Source organism: Haliotis cracherodii, unplaced genomic scaffold (assembly GCF_022045235.1).
Source record: "Haliotis cracherodii isolate W230 unplaced genomic scaffold, xgHalCrac1.p SCAF_1, whole genome shotgun sequence".
NCBI classification, from domain to species: Eukaryota; Metazoa; Mollusca; class Gastropoda; order Lepetellida; family Haliotidae; genus Haliotis; species Haliotis cracherodii.
Window position 1 is genome coordinate 81,417,591 of NW_027266264.1, and position 16,674 is coordinate 81,434,264.

Below are 16,674 nucleotides of genomic sequence, written 5' to 3' on the forward strand. Positions count from 1 at the left end.
ACCACTAGACTTTATTCCTATTGTGCGTGTGAAAGTTGGTGTTGTAGATTAGGATGTTTAAGAGATGACGAGCTGACATTAATAAATATCTTCTTTGTATCATGAGCTAGCTTGAAGTTGATATCAGCATTTTGTAGCAGGTATTTGCGCTCACAGTGTTCATCTGTAAAACGTGAAAGGGAGAAATATCAGTCCTTCAAGTTGACAAAACACAAGGGCGTCCCTGGGTGGGCTCGAACCACCAACCTTTCGGTTAACAGCCGAACGCGCTAACCAATTGCGCCACAGAGACCGAACTGACGTCTATGGAGTGATTTTGAGATGTGACTGGTGTCACGGAAGTGAAGTACTGTTGAAGAAGGGAAAGTCTCATGGTGCGTTCCATCTCTGAAGTGCCAGGCGGTGGATTGTGTTGCACAATAACACACTGGCTGACTTGATGCATTTACTGGAAGATGTGGACGTTAGGTCATCCATGCACTTACATGGATGACTAGAAATGCATGCTTTTTACTTATGATTGTGAAAATGAGAAAAGTATAATTATTCAAGTTGAGCTCATTTTCTTGTCAGATGGAAAAGAAATTGTTCCAATGCCGGGAATCGAACCCGGGCCGCCTGGGTGAAAGCCAGGAATCCTAACCACTAGACCACATTGGAAGCTGACAGATGAGGGAAATGTAAAACGAGTTACCACGTACTAGACTTTATTCCTATTGTGCGTGTGAAAGTTGGTGTTGTAGATTAGGATGTTTAAGAGATGACGAGCTGACATTAATAAATATCTTCTTTGTATCATGAGCTAGCTTGAAGTTGATATCAGCATTTTGTAGCAGGTATTTGCGCTCACAGTGTTCATCTGTAAAACGTGAAAGGGAGAAATATCAGTCCTTCAAGTTGACAAAACACAAGTGCGTCCCTGGGTGGGCTCGAACCACCAACCTTTCGGTTAACAGCCGAACGCGCTAACCAATTGCGCCACAGAGACCGAACTGACGTCTATGGAGTGATTTTGAGATGTGACTGGTGTCACGGAAGTGAAGTACTGTTGAAGAAGGGAAAGTCTCATGGTGCGTTCCATCTCTGAAGTGCCAGGCGGTGGATTGTGTTGCACAATAACACACTGGCTGACTTGATGCATTTACTGGAAGATGTGGACGTTAGGTCATCCATGCACTTACATGGATGACTAGAAATGCATGCTTTTTACTTATGATTGTGAAAATGAGAAAAGTATAATTATTCAAGTTGAGCTCATTTTCTTGTCAGATGGAAAAGAAATTGTTCCAATGCCGGGAATCGAACCCGGGCCGCCTGGGTGAAAGCCAGGAATCCTAACCACTAGACCACATTGGAAGCTGACAGATGAGGGAAATGTAAAACGAGTTACCACTAGACTTTATTCCTATTGTGCGTGTGAAAGTTGGTGTTGTAGATTAGGATGTTTAAGAGATGACGAGCTGACATTAATAAATATCTTCTTTGTATCATGAGCTAGCTTGAAGTTGATATCAGCATATTGTAGCAGGTATTTGCGCTCACAGTGTTCATCTGTAAAACGTGAAAGGGAGAAATATCAGTCCTTCAAGTTGACAAAACACAAGTGCGTTAACAGCCGAACGCGCTAACCAATTGCGCCACAGAGACCGAACTGACGTCTATGGAGTGATTTTGAGATGTGACTGGTGTCACGGAAGTGAAGTACTGTTGAAGAAGGGAAAGTCTCATGGTGCGTTCCATCTCTGAAGTGCCAGGCGGTGGATTGTGTTGCACAATAACACACTGGCTGACTTGATGCATTTACTGGAAGATGTGGACGTTAGGTCATCCATGCACTTACATGGATGACTAGAAATGCATGCTTTTTACTTATGATTGTGAAAATGAGAAAAGTATAATTATTCAAGTTGAGCTCATTTTCTTGTCAGATGGAAAAGAAATTGTTCCAATGCCGGGAATCGAACCCGGGCCGCCTGGGTGAAAGCCAGGAATCCTTTTTTTTTTTTCTTGATAAAATTTATTCACAGGAATATAATACAAACGCAGACAGTGCTGACACTGCCACCACAAAGATAAAAAGGGTATCACAGAAGTTGGGTGGCAGTGGTTAACATTTGAATTCTAAAGACAGAAATATGAGAAATAGATTTTTACATTTGATTATGTACACACATCTTTAAAGACAGAAATAGGTGTATGTGGATCAGACCATTCTCATTTTTAGGTAGAATGAGTCCTACATTTTTATTTTTATTTTTTATTTTTAAACAAAATTTGAAAAAAAAAACCTCATGTTTTAATGCAGTGTTGAGTAAATAACTTTGTAATTGATTCATTTTTCAATAGTCAACCAGCATTAAACCACAATGACACTTTATGAAAGATTTGTAAAAAAGCGTTCATGTGAAATGAAATAGTATAAGTAACTTATAATTGAGTTAATCAAGAGGATGTTTCAGAAGAATGTCATTCCCATCTAACTCGATGAGGTCATTAGACATTATGTATTTTTGAATAAAGACATGCAATCTTTTCTTTTTTGTGTAATGATACAAAAGAAATGTGAGATGTCTCTTTACCAAGGATTTGAAAAATGTGTTTATGTGAAAAGAGACTGTACCTAGGCTTATAACAACTCTTCTCTTAAATACTGCCAACCGATAAATTGATAACAATATATCTAACAATGGTTTTGCCGACACACTTCTCTCAGGAAGAAACCCAAACAATAACCACAGCGAGAATTGTCCAAGAGTGAACCCAGTATCTTGACACACATCAGTGAGGATATCAACAAATAGTGATTGTAAGAACGATAACTCTTTACAGAAGATGAACAAGTGCAGCACATCTTCTTTTTCATTTTGACAAACTGGACAAATATCTGTGTCTGTCAAACCAAATTGGCTGAGTCTGTCATATGTGTAAATAATGTTATGGGCAATCTTAAAATCTAGTTGTATACATTCGGCTGATTTGTCATTTTGATACACATTAACCCAAACATCTTTCCAGTTGATGTCAAGAGATATATTATTCCACCAATTCATTGCAACTGGTTTTTTAAAATATTTTGTTCTGAAAATTTCATAACAATATTTCACCGTAAACAGCTGCACGGATACATCTTCGTTCGCTATAGGACACAGTATTTCTTTACAAGGAAGATTTATGACAGCATCCGACAATATGATCTGTTTCCAATCTGTTGGAAGCGCATATAAAATAACAGCATAACCATTCTTGATTGTGGCCACATCAACATCAGGTATTGTTCCTTGTACAATTTCAACAATACTATCAGGTGACAAAAATTGTGGTATAACTTCATAGCAAATATCTTTTATGCAAGTGATCCCACCGTCAATGAATGATTTAAACAACAAAGTTTTATTCATATACAAAATTAGAGGGTTGTTGAATAAAGGCTGACACATTATATCCGGTAAAGTGGTAGGTTTGCTTCTCTTACCACCACAGATGTCCTCCCAGGCAAGCAACAACTCAGCATAAAAAGGATTTACATGCAACATATCTTTTTTGTCAAACTTTAAACATAGTATGTTTGATTGTAATCCCATATTTAAATATTTTGAAAAGAAGAAAGACATAGTTGCTTTCCATAATGATTCTAATTTATAATCTAAGAAAGCTTTTAACAGTTTCAATCTTAAAGCATACTTTTTAAGGCACAAATTGGGTATATTTAAACCACCTTCGGTACATTTGCCCATGCATGTCACAGCTGCTATTTTTGGCTTTTTATTTACCCATAAGAATTTTGAAAACATTTTGGAAAAAGCTACTTCTACCCAGTGTGGCACTGGTAACACTGTAAAAGAGTACCATAATCTAGAGGCAATGAGGATGTTTAAAACCGTGGCTCTGCCCTGCAGTGTGAGTTGACGTTGAATCCACGAATTAAGTAGAGTTTGAATTTTATTTATCTTTTTCGTCCAATTTAGTGTCTCACAAGTGGCCAAGTCAGAGCCAAGATATATTCCCAGAAGTTCAACACAATCTTTTTTAACTTTCACGGGAAGACTAATGTTACATTTATTGAACTTGGCTTTACCAAGAAGTAACACCTCTGACTTTTGTAAATTGATCTTGGCTTGAGTTGCTTCGCAATAATATTTAATTGTTTCAAAAGTATTTTCCACTGACTGTGAGTTGCACACTGTAATAGTAGTGTCATCGGCATGTTGATATATTAAAGATGAAACATTGCCAATGTTTATGCCTTGAATATGTGGGTTCTCTTTTATTAACAAATTTAATGGTTCAGAAATAAGCACAAACAGCATGGAACTCATCGGGTCCCCTTGCCTTACTCCACGGGATAGTTTGAAATATGGACTTAAATGCCCATTACACTTGACAGAACTTTTAATGTCTGTATACAAAATTCTAATCCAGGATATAAAATTATTCCCAAAATTGAATTTTTGTAAAATATCCAATAAGTAATTATGTGAAACTCTATCGAAAGCTTTCTCTTGATCTACTTTAATTAAAAATGCATCTTTATTTTCACTATCCACTATATCAACTACATCCCTGACCGAATGTAAATTGTGTGCAATGTCTCTCCCTGGTACACAGCAGGATTGTTCAGGGGAGATAATATCTGACATTACAGACTTGAGTCTAAGAGACAATGTGCGTGATATTAATTTACAGTCAACATTGATCAGTGAAATAGGTCTATAACATTTTAAATCTCTTTTATCACCTTTATTTTTATAGAATAAGCTGATAATACTGGTTTTCATAGAACGAGATAATTCCTTCTCTTCAAAGATACTCTGTGTAACATGATGGAAAAGAGGACATAAAATCTCCCAAAACTTGAGGAAGAATTCAACAGTTAAACCATCTGGACCTGGTGTCTTGTTATGTTTCATTCCTTTCAGTGCCTCTGTCAACTGTTTTTCAGAAATTGGAAGATCGCATTTAACTTTTTGTTCATTATTAATCGATTTCTGAATCATGTTTACAACTACTTGTTCTTTTACTTGATCAAATCCCTCATCTGTATATAACTTGGCATAAAATGATTGTGCTGTGTCTATAATGTCCTCTGTATTCCGTATCGTTGTTCCATCTTCAGTTATAAGTTCTTTGATTGAATTAGCTTGCTGTTTTGACTTTTCCAAATTCAAGAAATAAGAAGTGCATCTGTCTGATTCAAGAGTAAACTGTGCTTTTGATCTCAAGATAGCACCCCTACAGGTGTTGTTGTCATATTCTTCTAATTTATTTTCTAAATCACATAGTTGTGTAGATTGATACCCCGGTATTGAAGCTAATTTTTGATATTCAATTCTAAGTTTATTTTGAATGTTGTAATAATCATTTTTTGCCAGTCTACTTTTTTTGCTTGAATAAGATTTTGAAAACTTTTTAAATTGATATTTCAAGTTGTCCCACCACATAAGTGGCTCTGATGTAAAAAGTGGACATACTTTTGCTTCCTCAATAATATGACGAATTTTATTATAAAAGATACCATCTTCTAACAGCTGATTATTAAAAATCCAAACTCCTGGACCCTTTTCTATGTTACTGAGATCAACCTTCAGTGAAACAATGTTGTGATCGCTCATTTTACAGTATTTGATATAACAATGTATAACACTATGTAAAAGATGTCTGGATAAGAGAAAAAAGTCAATTCTGGATTGTTTTAAAACACCATTTACTGTTTGGGTTCGGGAGAACTCCTTTTTATCATAATTTTTGTGTCTCCATACATCAACCATACAATATTTTTGAATTATGGAAATAAGAGTGTCACTACTTCTTAGATTGAATGTTTTATTGTTGATGCCTTTATCCAAAACAGGATCTATTATATCATTAAAATCTCCCCCTACAAACATATTACTTGGTTCTAACCATCCTTCTAGCTCTTTGTAAAATGTTAACTTTTCTTCTAAACCATTAGGAGCATAAACATTGAGTAAATAATATTTTTTATCATCCACATCAATTTCTGCTTTTAATAGTCTGCCTTCAGAATCGTGTGCTATCATTCTAACTTCATGTTGAAAATTTTTGGATACTAATATAGCTACACCCCTGCGATTTATGTTGGTTGAGTTACTAAATAAAATTTTCCCGGCCCACATATGTTGATAGTTTTCAACAAATGTTCGGTCCCAAAACGTTTCCTGTAAGAATGCTATATCAACATGTGAACTATTTATAAGTGACATCACTTTTTCAAATTTACCAACATCTCTCAAACCATTGACATTCCATGACCATATACTGAACATGATGAGCAATGAGAGATGCATATTATACTTCAACATGTGTTTCATCTATATTTTTTCCCTTTTCGAGATTTAACAACATTCTTTTTTCTAGGGGCTCTTCCCCCAACATGTGCCCTAATTACCTCTTCATCGGGCTTGGATATTTTCCATTTCCCTTTCACGCTTCCTGGGGCACCATCCCCACGGTATGGCTGTGAAAGAACATTGTGATTGATCTCATTCGAGACTGCCATGCCATCATGAACATCTACAACCTCACTATTGTCATGATGTTTAAGATTAACTTTCTGTACAATATCTAACAGTGTGTCTGTTACATCATTCACTAAGTGAGCACTAGAAGGAGATACATGTTTTTTGGCATCAGAACTACATTTGCCAACATGTAAACTTCTGTCAACGATTTCAAATAGTAGTTCATTGACAATATTTTGTGTTTCATTGTTTGAGTCAGTCACAAAATTGGTTACATATTTATCTTGTGACCTTTCCTCTTTGTCTTCCTCTGGGACATCTACAATTCCATCCACCCTTTCTTGATCTTTGTCATCTTCAATTGATAATTCATCACGAATAGGCCACCTTGCTAGAGTTGCATCCGTCTCTGTGTCCATGATGCCAATATCAACGTCATTTTCCTCATCCTTATCATGATCATCATGATTATCGTTATCAATGTCATCAGAAACATCATCATACCCATAGCAATCACACTCTACCGGTTTCAGTTTACATCTATGACATTTTGGAACACGACAGTTATTTTGAAGATGTCCTTGGTTCCCGCAGTTCCTGCATACAATGTTTGGACACATCTTTTTTTCGTGTTGGTCTGAAAGGCAGTGGTAGCATACTTTGATTTGCTCATTGTGGATAACTCTGAAAAAATCAAAACCTTCATGTGTCCTGAATTTGACGCTATAGGGAAGACTGCGGATCCCTGTTGGAAATTTTACTTGTGTATATCTTGTACCATCTTCCCAATTAGTGCCATGGATTTTCCTCCTGTGGATGGTATCCACTTCAATTATTCCAAACGCATGTAGGACGTTTCTAATTTCCTCATCTGTGGTATAGCTGGGCAAGTTCATAAATGAAACTACAACTCTGTTGTTCACGAGAGGCGAAAGTTTGTATATTTGATTATCAACTACAACAGACTCTCCAAGTGATTTTACTAGCGCATTTTCCGCTAGAGTAATTTCAAAATAATTGTTATTTCTAGGTGTACAGCAGTACACAGTATTGTCTCCAAGTTCTTGTTCCAACACCTTGCAAAGCTCAAATGCTTTAGGGCGAATCTGGTTGTCATAATGAACCCGAACAATGTTTTCTTTTTGATAAACACGATGGCGGCCATTGTTGTTGATGACCTGACTAGGGGGTGGCCTTTGCCCCCCAGCCTGGTGGCTCATAGTTTCTATTTTCTCCAATTACTCGTTCAGATGTAATCTTGAAACATATATGAACACACCTTCATAACAACAGTCAAATATTTCCACAAAGATAGAAGTACTTACAATAAATAGCAGAGCACTTGCAATATCCTTCCACGTTGTGACTCAACAAGGGAGGCAACCAATCCGCCTGGGTGAAAGCCAGGAATCCTAACCACTAGACCACATTGGAAGCTGACAGATGAGGGAAATGTAAAACGAGTTACCACTAGACTTTATTCCTATTGTGCGTGTAAAAGTTGGTGTTGTAGATTAGGATGTTTAAGAGATGACGAGCTGACATTAATAAATATCTTCTTTGTATCATGAGCTAGCTTGAAGTTGATATCAGCATATTGTAGCAGGTATTTGCGCTCACAGTGTTCATCTGTAAAACGTGAAAGGGAGAAATATCAGTCCTTCAAGTTGACAAAACACAAGTGCGTCCCTGGGTGGGCTCGAACCACCAACCTTTCGGTTAACAGCCGAACGCGCTAACCAATTGCGCCACAGAGACCGAACTGACGTCTATGGAGTGATTTTGAGATGTGACTGGTGTCACGGAAGTGAAGTACTGTTGAAGAAGGGAAAGTCTCATGGTGCGTTCCATCTCTGAAGTGCCAGGCGGTGGATTGTGTTGCACAATAACACACTGGCTGACTTGATGCATTTACTGGAAGATGTGGACGTTAGGTCATCCATGCACTTACATGGATGACTAGAAATGCATGCTTTTTACTTATGATTGTGAAAATGAGAAAAGTATAATTATTCAAGTTGAGCTCATTTTCTTGTCAGATGGAAAAGAAATTGTTCCAATGCCGGGAATCGAACCCGGGCCGCCTGGGTGAAAGCCAGGAATCCTAACCACTAGACCACATTGGAAGCTGACAGATGAGGGAAATGTAAAACGAGTTACCACTAGACTTTATTCCTATTGTGCGTGTGAAAGTTGGTGTTGTAGATTAGGATGTTTAAGAGATGACGAGCTGACATTAATAAATATCTTCTTTGTATCATGAGCTAGCTTGAAGTTGATATCAGCATATTGTAGCAGGTATTTGCGCTCACAGTGTTCATCTGTAAAACGTGAAAGGGAGAAATATCAGTCCTTCAAGTTGACAAAACACAAGTGCGTCCCTGGGTGGGCTCGAACCACCAACCTTTCGGTTAACAGCCGAACGCGCTAACCAATTGCGCCACAGGGACCGAACTGACGTCTATGGAGTGATTTTGAGATGTGACTGGTGTCACGGAAGTGAAGTACTGTTGAAGAAGGGAAAGTCTCATGGTGCGTTCCATCTCTGAAGTGCCAGGCGGTGGATTGTGTTGCACAATAACACACTGGCTGACTTGATGCATTTACTGGAAGATGTGGACGTTAGGTCATCCATGCACTTACATGGATGACTAGAAATGCATGCTTTTTACTTATGATTGTGAAAATGAGAAAAGTATAATTATTCAAGTTGAGCTCATTTTCTTGTCAGATGGAAAAGAAATTGTTCCAATGCCGGGAATCGAACCCGGGCCGCCTGGGTGAAAGCCAGGAATCCTAACCACTAAACCACATTGGAAGCTGACAGATGAGGGAAATGTAAAACGAGTTACCACTAGACTTTATTCCTATTGTGCGTGTGAAAGTTGGTGTTGTAGATTAGGATGTTTAAGAGATGACGAGCTGACATTAATAAATATCTTCTTTGTATTATGAGCTAGCTTGAAGTTGATATCAGCATATTGTAGCAGGTATTTGTGCTCACAGTGTTCATCTGTAAAACGTGAAAGGGAGAAATATCAGTCCTTCAAGTTGACAAAACACAAGTGCGTCCCTGGGTGGGCTCGAACCACCAACCTTTCGGTTAACAGCCGAACGCGCTAACCAATTGCGCCACAGAGACCGAACTGACGTCTATGGAGTGATTTTGAGATGTGACTGGTGTCACGGAAGTGAAGTACTGTTGAAGAAGGGAAAGTCTCATGGTGCGTTCCATCTCTGAAGTGCCAGGCGGTGGATTGTGTTGCACAATAACACACTGGCTGACTTGATGCATTTACTGGAAGATGTGGACGTTAGGTCATCCATGCACTTACATGGATGACTAGAAATGCATGCTTTTTACTTATGATTGTGAAAATGAGAAAAGTATAATTATTCAAGTTGAGCTCATTTTCTTGTCAGATGGAAAAGAAATTGTTCCAATGCCGGGAATCGAACCCGGGCCGCCTGGGTGAAAGCCAGGAATCCTAACCACTAGACCACATTGGAAGCTGACAGATGAGGGAAATGTAAAACGAGTTACCACTAGACTTTATTCCTATTGTGCGTGTGAAAGTTGGTGTTGTAGATTAGGATGTTTAAGAGATGACGAGCTGACATTAATAAATATCTTCTTTGTATCATGAGCTAGCTTGAAGTTGATATCAGCATATTGTAGCAGGTATTTGCGCTCACAGTGTTCATCTGTAAAACGTGAAAGGGAGAAATATCAGTCCTTCAAGTTGACAAAACACAAGTGCGTCCCTGGGTGGGCTCGAACCACCAACCTTTCGGTTAACAGCCGAACGCGCTAACCAATTGCGCCACAGAGACCGAACTGACGTCTATGGAGTGATTTTGAGATGTGACTGGTGTCACGGAAGTGAAGTACTGTTGAAGAAGGGAAAGTCTCATGGTGAGTTCCATCTCTGAAGTGCCAGGCGGTGGATTGTGTTGCACAATAACACACTGGCTGACTTGATGCATTTACTGGAAGATGTGGACGTTAGGTCATCCATGCACTTACATGGATGACTAGAAATGCATGCTTTTTACTTATGATTGTGAAAATGAGAAAAGTATAATTATTCAAGTTGAGCTCATTTTCTTGTCAGATGGAAAAGAAATTGTTCCAATGCCGGGAATCGAACCCGGGCCGCCTGGGTGAAAGCCAGGAATCCTAACCACTAGACCACATTGGAAGCTGACAGATGAGGGAAATGTAAAACGAGTTACCACTAGACTTTATTCCTATTGTGCGTGTGAAAGTTGGTGTTGTAGATTAGGATGTTTAAGAGATGACGAGCTGACATGAATAAATATCTTCTTTGTATCATGAGCTAGCTTGAAGTTGATATCAGCATATTGTAGGAGGTATTTGCGCTCACAGTGTTCATCTGTAAAACGTGAAAGGGAGAAATATCAGTCCTTCAAGTTGACAAAACACAAGTGCGTCCCTGGGTGGGCTCGAACCACCAACCTTTCGGTTAACAGCCGAACGCGCTAACCAATTGCGCCACAGAGACCGAACTGACGTCTATGGAGTGATTTTGAGATGTGACTGGTGTCACGGAAGTGAAGTACTGTTGAAGAAGGGAAAGTCTCATGGTGAGTTCCATCTCTGAAGTGCCAGGCGGTGGATTGTGTTGCACAATAACACACTGGCTGACTTGATGCATTTACTGGAAGATGTGGACGTTAGGTCATCCATGCACTTACATGGATGACTAGAAATGCGTGCTTTTTACTTATGATTGTGAAAATGAGAAAAGTATAATTATTCAAGTTGAGCTCATTTTCTTGTCAGATGGAAAAGAAATTGTTCCAATGCCGGGAATCGAACCCGGGCCGCCTGGGTGAAAGCCAGGAATCCTAACCACTAGACCACATTGGAAGCTGACAGATGAGGGGAATGTAAAACGAGTTACCACTAGACTTTATTCCTATTGTGCGTGTGAAAGTTGGTGTTGTAGATTAGGATGTTTAAGAGATGACGAGCTGACATTAATAAATATCTTCTTTGTATCATGAGCTAGCTTGAAGTTGATATCAGCATATTGTAGCAGGTATTTGCGCTCACAGTGTTCATCTGTAAAACGTGAAAGGGAGAAATATCAGTCCTTCAAGTTGACAAAACACAAGTGCGTCCCTGGGTGGGCTCGAACCACCAACCTTTCGGTTAACAGCCGAACGCGCTAACCAATTGCGCCACAGAGACCGAACTGACGTCTATGGAGTGATTTTGAGATGTGACTGGTGTCACGGAAGTGAAGTACTGTTGAAGAAGGGAAAGTCTCATGGTGAGTTCCATCTCTGAAGTGCCAGGCGGTGGATTGTGTTGCACAATAACACACTGGCTGACTTGATGCATTTACTGGAAGATGTGGACGTTAGGTCATCCATGCACTTACATGGATGACTAGAAATGCGTGCTTTTTACTTATGATTGTGAAAATGAGAAAAGTATAATTATTCAAGTTGAGCTCATTTTCTTGTCAGATGGAAAAGAAATTGTTCCAATGCCGGGAATCGAACCCGGGCCGCCTGGGTGAAAGCCAGGAATCCTAACCACTAGACCACATTGGAAGCTGACAGATGAGGGGAATGTAAAACGAGTTACCACTAGACTTTATTCCTATTGTGCGTGTGAAAGTTGGTGTTGTAGATTAGGATGTTTAAGAGATGACGAGCTGACATTAATAAATATCTTCTTTGTATCATGAGCTAGCTTGAAGTTGATATCAGCATATTGTAGCAGGTATTTGCGCTCACAGTGTTCATCTGTAAAACGTGAAAGGGAGAAATATCAGTCCTTCAAGTTGACAAAACACAAGTGCGTCCCTGGGTGGGCTCGAACCACCAACCTTTCGGTTAACAGCCGAACGCGCTAACCAATTGCGCCACAGAGACCGAACTGACGTCTATGGAGTGATTTTGAGATGTGACTGGTGTCACGGAAGTGAAGTACTGTTGAAGAAGGGAAAGTCTCATGGTGAGTTCCATCTCTGAAGTGCCAGGCGGTGGATTGTGTTGCACAATAACACACTGGCTGACTTGATGCATTTACTGGAAGATGTGGACGTTAGGTCATCCATGCACTTACATGGATGACTAGAAATGCGTGCTTTTTACTTATGATTGTGAAAATGAGAAAAGTATAATTATTCAAGTTGAGCTCATTTTCTTGTCAGATGGAAAAGAAATTGTTCCAATGCCGGGAATCGAACCCGGGCCGCCTGGGTGAAAGCCAGGAATCCTAACCACTAGACCACATTGGAAGCTGACAGATGAGGGGAATGTAAAACGAGTTACCACTAGACTTTATTCCTATTGTGCGTGTGAAAGTTGGTGTTGTAGATTAGGATGTTTAAGAGATGACGAGCTGACATTAATAAATATCTTCTTTGTATCATGAGCTAGCTTGAAGTTGATATCAGCATATTGTAGCAGGTATTTGCGCTCACAGTGTTCATCTGTAAAACGTGAAAGGGAGAAATATCAGTCCTTCAAGTTGACAAAACACAAGTGCGTCCCTGGGTGGGCTCGAACCACCAACCTTTCGGTTAACAGCCGAACGCGCTAACCAATTGCGCCACAGAGACCGAACTGACGTCTATGGAGTGATTTTGAGATGTGACTGGTGTCACGGAAGTGAAGTACTGTTGAAGAAGGGAAAGTCTCATGGTGAGTTCCATCTCTGAAGTGCCAGGCGGTGGATTGTGTTGCACAATAACACACTGGCTGACTTGATGCATTTACTGGAAGATGTGGACGTTAGGTCATCCATGCACTTACATGGATGACTAGAAATGCATGCTTTTTACTTATGATTGTGAAAATGAGAAAAGTATAATTATTCAAGTTGAGCTCATTTTCTTGTCAGATGGAAAAGAAATTGTTCCAATGCCGGGAATCGAACCCGGGCCGCCTGGGTGAAAGCCAGGAATCCTAACCACTAGACCACATTGGAAGCTGACAGATGAGGGAAATGTAAAACGAGTTACCACTAGACTTTATTCCTATTGTGCGTGTGAAAGTTGGTGTTGTAGATTAGGATGTTTAAGAGATGACGAGCTGACATGAATAAATATCTTCTTTGTATCATGAGCTAGCTTGAAGTTGATATCAGCATATTGTAGGAGGTATTTGCGCTCACAGTGTTCATCTGTAAAACGTGAAAGGGAGAAATATCAGTCCTTCAAGTTGACAAAACACAAGTGCGTCCCTGGGTGGGCTCGAACCACCAACCTTTCGGTTAACAGCCGAACGCGCTAACCAATTGCGCCACAGAGACCGAACTGACGTCTATGGAGTGATTTTGAGATGTGACTGGTGTCACGGAAGTGAAGTACTGTTGAAGAAGGGAAAGTCTCATGGTGAGTTCCATCTCTGAAGTGCCAGGCGGTGGATTGTGTTGCACAATAACACACTGGCTGACTTGATGCATTTACTGGAAGATGTGGACGTTAGGTCATCCATGCACTTACATGGATGACTAGAAATGCGTGCTTTTTACTTATGATTGTGAAAATGAGAAAAGTATAATTATTCAAGTTGAGCTCATTTTCTTGTCAGATGGAAAAGAAATTGTTCCAATGCCGGGAATCGAACCCGGGCCGCCTGGGTGAAAGCCAGGAATCCTAACCACTAGACCACATTGGAAGCTGACAGATGAGGGGAATGTAAAACGAGTTACCACTAGACTTTATTCCTATTGTGCGTGTGAAAGTTGGTGTTGTAGATTAGGATGTTTAAGAGATGACGAGCTGACATTAATAAATATCTTCTTTGTATCATGAGCTAGCTTGAAGTTGATATCAGCATATTGTAGCAGGTATTTGCGCTCACAGTGTTCATCTGTAAAACGTGAAAGGGAGAAATATCAGTCCTTCAAGTTGACAAAACACAAGTGCGTCCCTGGGTGGGCTCGAACCACCAACCTTTCGGTTAACAGCCGAACGCGCTAACCAATTGCGCCACAGAGACCGAACTGACGTCTATGGAGTGATTTTGAGATGTGACTGGTGTCACGGAAGTGAAGTACTGTTGAAGAAGGGAAAGTCTCATGGTGAGTTCCATCTCTGAAGTGCCAGGCGGTGGATTGTGTTGCACAATAACACACTGGCTGACTTGATGCATTTACTGGAAGATGTGGACGTTAGGTCATCCATGCACTTACATGGATGACTAGAAATGCGTGCTTTTTACTTATGATTGTGAAAATGAGAAAAGTATAATTATTCAAGTTGAGCTCATTTTCTTGTCAGATGGAAAAGAAATTGTTCCAATGCCGGGAATCGAACCCGGGCCGCCTGGGTGAAAGCCAGGAATCCTAACCACTAGACCACATTGGAAGCTGACAGATGAGGGAAATGTAAAACGAGTTACCACTAGACTTTATTCCTATTGTGCGTGTGAAAGTTGGTGTTGTAGATTAGGATGTTTAAGAGATGACGAGCTGACATGAATAAATATCTTCTTTGTATCATGAGCTAGCTTGAAGTTGATATCAGCATTTTGTAGCAGGTATTTGCGCTCACAGTGTTCATCTGTAAAACGTGAAAGGGAGAAATATCAGTCCTTCAAGTTGACAAAACACAAGTGCGTCCCTGGGTGGGCTCGAACCACCAACCTTTCGGTTAACAGCCGAACGCGCTAACCAATTGCGCCACAGAGACCGAACTGACGTCTATGGAGTGATTTTGAGATGTGACTGGTGTCACGGAAGTGAAGTACTGTTGAAGAAGGGAAAGTCTCATGGTGAGTTCCATCTCTGAAGTGCCAGGCGGTGGATTGTGTTGCACAATAACACACTGGCTGACTTGATGCATTTACTGGAAGATGTGGACGTTAGGTCATCCATGCACTTACATGGATGACTAGAAATGCGTGCTTTTAACTTATGATTGTGAAAATGAGAAAAGTATAATTATTCAAGTTGAGCTCATTTTCTTGTCAGATGGAAAAGAAATTGTTCCAATGCCGGGAATCGAACCCGGGCCGCCTGGGTGAAAGCCAGGAATCCTAACCACTAGACCACATTGGAAGCTGACAGATAAGGGAAATGTAAAACGAGTTACCACTAGACTTTATTCCTATTGTGCGTGTGAAAGTTGGTGTTGTAGATTAGGATGTTTAAGAGATGACGAGCTGACATTAATAAATATCTTCTTTGTATCATGAGCTAGCTTGAAGTTGATATCAGCATATTGTAGCAGGTATTTGCGCTCACAGTGTTCATCTGTAAAACGTGAAAGGGAGAAATATCAGTCCTTCAAGTTGACAAAACACAAGTGCGTCCCTGGGTGGGCTCGAACCACCAACCTTTCGGTTAACAGCCGAACGCGCTAACCAATTGCGCCACAGAGACCGAACTGACGTCTATGGAGTGATTTTGAGATGTGACTGGTGTCACGGAAGTGAAGTACTGTTGAAGAAGGGAAAGTCTCATGGTGAGTTCCATCTCTGAAGTGCCAGGCGGTGGATTGTGTTGCACAATAACACACTGGCTGACTTGATGCATTTACTGGAAGATGTGGACGTTAGGTCATCCATGCACTTACATGGATGACTAGAAATGCGTGCTTTTTACTTATGATTGTGAAAATGAGAAAAGTATAATTATTCAAGTTGAGCTCATTTTCTTGTCAGATGGAAAAGAAATTGTTCCAATGCCGGGAATCGAACCCGGGCCGCCTGGGTGAAAGCCAGGAATCCTAACCACTAGACCACATTGGAAGCTGACAGATGAGGGAAATGTAAAACGAGTTACCACTAGACTTTATTCCTATTGTGCGTGTGAAAGTTGGTGTTGTAGATTAGGATGTTTAAGAGATGACGAGCTGACATTAATAAATATCTTCTTTGTATCATGAGCTAGCTTGAAGTTGATATCAGCATTTTGTAGCAGGTATTTGCGCTCACAGTGTTCATCTGTAAAACGTGAAAGGGAGAAATATCAGTCCTTCAAGTTGACAAAACACAAGTGCGTCCCTGGGTGGGCTCGAACCACCAACCTTTCGGTTAACAGCCGAACGCGCTAACCAATTGCGCCACAGAGACCGAACTGACGTCTATGGAGTGATTTTGAGATGTGACTGGTGTCACGGAAGTGAAGTACTGTTGAAGAAGGGAAAGTCTCATGGTGAGTTCCATCTCTGAAGTGCCAGGCGGTGGATTGTGTTGCACAATAACA

At 40.2% G+C, this 16,674-nt stretch overlaps 29 non-coding genes across 29 annotated transcripts; all 29 read right to left on the reverse strand.

The window, feature by feature from the left end:
• Window positions 1-218: 218 nt before the first annotated feature.
• Trnan-guu (transfer RNA asparagine (anticodon GUU)) lies at window positions 219-292 on the reverse strand. The gene has a single exon. It is a non-coding gene; the product is annotated as a tRNA-Asn (tRNA).
• Window positions 293-588: 296 nt separating this feature from the next.
• On the reverse strand, window positions 589-660 carry Trnae-uuc (transfer RNA glutamic acid (anticodon UUC)). The gene has a single exon. It is a non-coding gene; the product is annotated as a tRNA-Glu (tRNA).
• Window positions 661-914: 254 nt separating this feature from the next.
• Trnan-guu (transfer RNA asparagine (anticodon GUU)) lies at window positions 915-988 on the reverse strand. Its single transcript has one exon. It is a non-coding gene; the product is annotated as a tRNA-Asn (tRNA).
• Window positions 989-1,284: 296 nt separating this feature from the next.
• On the reverse strand, window positions 1,285-1,356 carry Trnae-uuc (transfer RNA glutamic acid (anticodon UUC)). The gene has a single exon. It is a non-coding gene; the product is annotated as a tRNA-Glu (tRNA).
• Window positions 1,357-8,163: 6,807 nt separating this feature from the next.
• On the reverse strand, window positions 8,164-8,237 carry Trnan-guu (transfer RNA asparagine (anticodon GUU)). The gene has a single exon. It is a non-coding gene; the product is annotated as a tRNA-Asn (tRNA).
• Window positions 8,238-8,533: 296 nt separating this feature from the next.
• Trnae-uuc (transfer RNA glutamic acid (anticodon UUC)) lies at window positions 8,534-8,605 on the reverse strand. Its single transcript has one exon. It is a non-coding gene; the product is annotated as a tRNA-Glu (tRNA).
• Window positions 8,606-8,855: 250 nt separating this feature from the next.
• Trnan-guu (transfer RNA asparagine (anticodon GUU)) lies at window positions 8,856-8,929 on the reverse strand. Its single transcript has one exon. It is a non-coding gene; the product is annotated as a tRNA-Asn (tRNA).
• Window positions 8,930-9,225: 296 nt separating this feature from the next.
• Trnae-uuc (transfer RNA glutamic acid (anticodon UUC)) lies at window positions 9,226-9,297 on the reverse strand. Its single transcript has one exon. It is a non-coding gene; the product is annotated as a tRNA-Glu (tRNA).
• Window positions 9,298-9,547: 250 nt separating this feature from the next.
• Trnan-guu (transfer RNA asparagine (anticodon GUU)) lies at window positions 9,548-9,621 on the reverse strand. Its single transcript has one exon. It is a non-coding gene; the product is annotated as a tRNA-Asn (tRNA).
• A 296-nt stretch (window positions 9,622-9,917) lies between these two features.
• Trnae-uuc (transfer RNA glutamic acid (anticodon UUC)) lies at window positions 9,918-9,989 on the reverse strand. The gene has a single exon. It is a non-coding gene; the product is annotated as a tRNA-Glu (tRNA).
• A 250-nt stretch (window positions 9,990-10,239) lies between these two features.
• On the reverse strand, window positions 10,240-10,313 carry Trnan-guu (transfer RNA asparagine (anticodon GUU)). Its single transcript has one exon. It is a non-coding gene; the product is annotated as a tRNA-Asn (tRNA).
• Window positions 10,314-10,609: 296 nt separating this feature from the next.
• On the reverse strand, window positions 10,610-10,681 carry Trnae-uuc (transfer RNA glutamic acid (anticodon UUC)). The gene has a single exon. It is a non-coding gene; the product is annotated as a tRNA-Glu (tRNA).
• A 250-nt stretch (window positions 10,682-10,931) lies between these two features.
• Trnan-guu (transfer RNA asparagine (anticodon GUU)) lies at window positions 10,932-11,005 on the reverse strand. Its single transcript has one exon. It is a non-coding gene; the product is annotated as a tRNA-Asn (tRNA).
• A 296-nt stretch (window positions 11,006-11,301) lies between these two features.
• Trnae-uuc (transfer RNA glutamic acid (anticodon UUC)) lies at window positions 11,302-11,373 on the reverse strand. The gene has a single exon. It is a non-coding gene; the product is annotated as a tRNA-Glu (tRNA).
• A 250-nt stretch (window positions 11,374-11,623) lies between these two features.
• On the reverse strand, window positions 11,624-11,697 carry Trnan-guu (transfer RNA asparagine (anticodon GUU)). The gene has a single exon. It is a non-coding gene; the product is annotated as a tRNA-Asn (tRNA).
• A 296-nt stretch (window positions 11,698-11,993) lies between these two features.
• Trnae-uuc (transfer RNA glutamic acid (anticodon UUC)) lies at window positions 11,994-12,065 on the reverse strand. Its single transcript has one exon. It is a non-coding gene; the product is annotated as a tRNA-Glu (tRNA).
• A 250-nt stretch (window positions 12,066-12,315) lies between these two features.
• On the reverse strand, window positions 12,316-12,389 carry Trnan-guu (transfer RNA asparagine (anticodon GUU)). Its single transcript has one exon. It is a non-coding gene; the product is annotated as a tRNA-Asn (tRNA).
• A 296-nt stretch (window positions 12,390-12,685) lies between these two features.
• On the reverse strand, window positions 12,686-12,757 carry Trnae-uuc (transfer RNA glutamic acid (anticodon UUC)). The gene has a single exon. It is a non-coding gene; the product is annotated as a tRNA-Glu (tRNA).
• Window positions 12,758-13,007: 250 nt separating this feature from the next.
• On the reverse strand, window positions 13,008-13,081 carry Trnan-guu (transfer RNA asparagine (anticodon GUU)). Its single transcript has one exon. It is a non-coding gene; the product is annotated as a tRNA-Asn (tRNA).
• Window positions 13,082-13,377: 296 nt separating this feature from the next.
• On the reverse strand, window positions 13,378-13,449 carry Trnae-uuc (transfer RNA glutamic acid (anticodon UUC)). Its single transcript has one exon. It is a non-coding gene; the product is annotated as a tRNA-Glu (tRNA).
• A 250-nt stretch (window positions 13,450-13,699) lies between these two features.
• On the reverse strand, window positions 13,700-13,773 carry Trnan-guu (transfer RNA asparagine (anticodon GUU)). Its single transcript has one exon. It is a non-coding gene; the product is annotated as a tRNA-Asn (tRNA).
• Window positions 13,774-14,069: 296 nt separating this feature from the next.
• On the reverse strand, window positions 14,070-14,141 carry Trnae-uuc (transfer RNA glutamic acid (anticodon UUC)). The gene has a single exon. It is a non-coding gene; the product is annotated as a tRNA-Glu (tRNA).
• A 250-nt stretch (window positions 14,142-14,391) lies between these two features.
• On the reverse strand, window positions 14,392-14,465 carry Trnan-guu (transfer RNA asparagine (anticodon GUU)). Its single transcript has one exon. It is a non-coding gene; the product is annotated as a tRNA-Asn (tRNA).
• Window positions 14,466-14,761: 296 nt separating this feature from the next.
• Trnae-uuc (transfer RNA glutamic acid (anticodon UUC)) lies at window positions 14,762-14,833 on the reverse strand. Its single transcript has one exon. It is a non-coding gene; the product is annotated as a tRNA-Glu (tRNA).
• A 250-nt stretch (window positions 14,834-15,083) lies between these two features.
• On the reverse strand, window positions 15,084-15,157 carry Trnan-guu (transfer RNA asparagine (anticodon GUU)). Its single transcript has one exon. It is a non-coding gene; the product is annotated as a tRNA-Asn (tRNA).
• Window positions 15,158-15,453: 296 nt separating this feature from the next.
• On the reverse strand, window positions 15,454-15,525 carry Trnae-uuc (transfer RNA glutamic acid (anticodon UUC)). The gene has a single exon. It is a non-coding gene; the product is annotated as a tRNA-Glu (tRNA).
• Window positions 15,526-15,775: 250 nt separating this feature from the next.
• On the reverse strand, window positions 15,776-15,849 carry Trnan-guu (transfer RNA asparagine (anticodon GUU)). Its single transcript has one exon. It is a non-coding gene; the product is annotated as a tRNA-Asn (tRNA).
• A 296-nt stretch (window positions 15,850-16,145) lies between these two features.
• Trnae-uuc (transfer RNA glutamic acid (anticodon UUC)) lies at window positions 16,146-16,217 on the reverse strand. The gene has a single exon. It is a non-coding gene; the product is annotated as a tRNA-Glu (tRNA).
• A 250-nt stretch (window positions 16,218-16,467) lies between these two features.
• On the reverse strand, window positions 16,468-16,541 carry Trnan-guu (transfer RNA asparagine (anticodon GUU)). Its single transcript has one exon. It is a non-coding gene; the product is annotated as a tRNA-Asn (tRNA).
• Between the last annotated feature and the right edge of the window lie 133 nt (window positions 16,542-16,674).